Here is a 3,705-nt window from a genome sequence, read left to right as displayed (position 1 = left end):
TTTGTGTATCCAATGGCCTAATATTTCTCAAAATGTACAAAAAGCAGCTTCTCCAATTCAATCATAATTCAAATAAATCGTGCTTATTTCCATCGCTAAAAATATTCGAAACCAAAGTCAATTCAACTGAAAGTCTGAAACACCAGCCCACTGAAATCATTAACTGGCGTGATTTAGTAGCCAAATTCAAACTTATAATTACTAATCTGGAAAATGTCCAGGCCAACATGAAACAAAGTCGCTACTTAAAAACCAGAAATTGTTCACATATGGAAACGACATTTGACTTCTAACTGAATCAAACAGTGTTACCACAATTATTTAGCAACAAAAGCCTGCCCTTAGCATTGAAAACACAATATTTAAGGATCTAATTTCATTTCCTTCTAACTTGAAAAAGAGTGTTATATTGAGTTTACCAGTGGTTTGAACTCTAATATTAACTCGAGCCTCTGAAGGATGAGGAATACTGTAGCCACAGAATGTAACCCTTGGGCTGCACAACATAAAAAGGATAGCTTCCACTTTCAATACAATCACTTAAAATAAAGAAAACCCAGCATGAATCAAAGCCAAAAACAGATGTGAGTGAACTGACTCTTGATTCAAAGTGAATCTAACAGCGTTAGCTATGGTATGATCCTCATCAGTTAAAGAAAAAGTGGCAGCACTATTATCAGTGAAAAACCCGTGTTCCATTGTTTCCTTTAATCCAATTTCTAAATCTCCAAACCAAGAAACAAAACTATTAAAAGGATGAAATTTAATCCAATAATCATTGGGAAAACATATTTTTAAATAAAAAATAAGGTTGTATCTTCCTTACCGGTTCCAATGGACAGAACACAGTTTCACCGATGGAGAGGAACGGAAAACGTGAGAAGGGGGCTGCTTTCTGATCGGTGTTCGAAGTCCAGTTGTGACGCCAAAGAGAGGTAAGATAGAAAGGTAGAAGCGTGAATCGGTGGAGATAGAAAGGTAAGACAAAAAGGTGAGGAGAGTGGAGAAGAAAGGTAGAAGGAAGAAATAGGGGTAAGACAGAAGCGTGAATCAGGGGGGTAAAACAGGGACCAAAACACAATCCGGACCTAAACTGAGCACAACGGAGGGATTGGAAATCGGTGGAATTTGGGGATTAGATCAGTAATGTAATAGACCCGTATTAGGCTAATACACCCAACCAAACAATGTATTGAGTGGGGCCCACGATTAGGGGTGTAATGGCTATGCCAATACACCCAACCAAACAAGCTCTAGGTTTTCCTGGTAAAAGGTTTTTAATGAGACAACTTGTAATAGAAGATTGTGTACTATTTTTCCTTCACTAGGTTTTTCTCCCACAGGGTTTTTCCTAATATGGTTTTAAGGAGGCACATTATCTACTAATGAACATCCAAGGGGGAGTGTTATGAATATCTTATTAAGTGGATGTCCATCATGATCAATATAAAGTTTTGATGTCCTTTAAATTCTAATAATTATTAGAATTAGATCTCTACTTCTTTTATATTTCTTATGCCTATAAAATAGAGACTCTAATGAAGCATTGTAATCATCCTTTTGATCAATAAAGTACATTCTCTATTACTTTCATATTTTCTTTGTTCTTTATCCTCTCCATCTCTTTTTATTTTATAACACTTTTAAGGTTATTAATTAACTTTTAAGAGAGAAAATAAAGTTGTACATGGGAATTAAAAGTTAACAAATGCACTTTAAGAAAAGTGATAATGAAAGAGAGGGAATTCTTTTTTCCATGTACAACTTTTTTTCCTATTGAAACCATAAAAAGATCATTAATTAAATTTATTAATGCAATTTCATATAAAAAAATTCATCTTCTTTGCTTGTTTCATTTGTCTACTAAGTACTATAATTAATAAATTGAACTCAAAATCTTTTTCTTTTTCTTTTCAAATATTCAGTGCTTCTTCTCTACTAATATTGTGTTATTTTCTTCAAATCTCTCTTCTCATGCAATTGAAAGCTTAGGAGTCACATTGTCCAAAGCTTGAAGAAGAACCAAACAGTCACCAGTCCCGACAACCAGAGCATGCTGGCAAAAAAATAAAAATAAAAACCACACTAGTGTTGATGGAGAGAAGGTTGGCACCAAATAAAATTTTAATCCAAGCAATGGTCAACACAAAAAAAAATTGTAAAATAGAAATTGATTTTTTTTCCTAATGCCGGCCACCTAGATGCTAGCACCTAATAAAAAAAATCAACAGGGAAATATCAGTATTTTAAAAAAAAGTACACAAAAAAATACATACGGGTGCCAACCATTGTAGTGCCGACACCAAAAATATATTTTTCTAAACTCCGACCCAATCAACAAGCAATCATTACACGGTGATTGACTTTGGTGTCAGCCATTGGAGTGCCAGCACCGCCTGGCATTGTAGATTTCAGGTTATTTTCGTTATAACTTTTCAACTTGGGTCATTTTCTTGAATATTTATTTTTAAGGTTAGTTGGGTAAAAAAACCCTATTTTTAGCCAGTAAAACTTCTATGAATATCATGCATGATTGCACTTCAAACTCATTCAAACTATGAATTGTTTACCTTCAGTTTCAAATATTTTGTTTTCTCACTTTTCTCACATATTCTTCTTCTTCTTCAATTTTAGTTGAGAGTTTAATTAGTTTGTATTTCATTGTTCACTATTATCTTTTGATTAATAGAAGAACTTGTCGAATCCTGATGAATACGCTATATGATGAATTATCTTTAAGGATAGGGTCTAACACGTTTCAAATTACTCAATTTGTGTTCTTCGTTTGTTAAATTGATGAATATTTACGGCTATTTTACCCAAATGACCCAAAAAATAATTATTTACATAAATGACCCGGGTTCAAAAACAAACACCCAAAAGACCTGAAATGAATAGTAAAATTGGGTAGGGGGACTAAATGACTTGCATTAGCATTCCTTTTACACAATTATTACCTGATGATTGCGTCAAGTGTTAAAAAATAATTTTTCGGTGCTGGGGACTAGATGGTCGGCACTCTTGTATTTTTTCACCCCATATCATACCGGTATACGTTTATACCAGTATTTGAAAAAAAAATTGGGGTGTTGGCACATTGATGGATGGCACCCCTTTATCAGATAAAAAAATATTTTTGGGGTGCTGGCACACCAATGGCCGAGACCTCTTTTAAAATTAAAAAAATTTGGGTGCTAGAACACTGATGGCCGGCACCCCGATACCAGATTTAAAAAAAAATTAGGTGTTGGGACACTGATGGTCGGCACCCCAGTACCAAATTTTAAAAAAAATTTGGGGTGCTAGGATACTGATTGTCGACACCCCATTAGTCTATATATATGGAAGCTCTCTGGGTTGTGGTATTGTAAATGGATGGAAAAAAAATTGTTGAGAGTACCATCAAATGGGAGTGTTTGGGAGTGTACCATCAAATAGGGATACTGTAATTGGGAGTGTACCATCAAATGGGTGTGATGTAGTGGATTGCATATGGGAGTGTTTGGGAGTGTATAAGAGTTTTGGGATGAAATTATATACTGTCATGTTTTAACGAAGTTGAATTATATACTGTCACGTGAACCGTAAAGGTCATGCCATCAAAGGTCGAATGACTTTCTCTGTCATAGATGGCGAACCGTGTAGACCAGTTACTGTTAAAGAATATGGCGAGCAAACATGGTCAAAATTACTAAATACAATGTA

The 3,705-nt window shown here is 34.7% G+C and overlaps 1 long non-coding RNA gene across 1 annotated transcript; it reads right to left on the bottom strand.

Annotated features, from left to right (window-relative positions):
- Positions 1 to 430: 430 nt before the first annotated feature.
- Positions 431 to 1,242, bottom strand: LOC121211275 (uncharacterized). Its single transcript, XR_005906571.1, has 2 exons — positions 599 to 1,242; positions 431 to 496 (listed from the first exon to the last, which is right to left on the bottom strand). It is a non-coding gene; the product is annotated as an uncharacterized lncRNA (long non-coding RNA).
- Positions 1,243 to 3,705: the final 2,463 nt, after the last annotated feature.

This window comes from Gossypium hirsutum, chromosome A12 (genome assembly GCF_007990345.1).
Source record: "Gossypium hirsutum isolate 1008001.06 chromosome A12, Gossypium_hirsutum_v2.1, whole genome shotgun sequence".
NCBI classification, from domain to species: Eukaryota; Viridiplantae; Streptophyta; class Magnoliopsida; order Malvales; family Malvaceae; genus Gossypium; species Gossypium hirsutum.
Note: the sequence above shows the minus strand (reverse complement) of the source record. Positions and strands in the feature narration are given on the sequence as shown.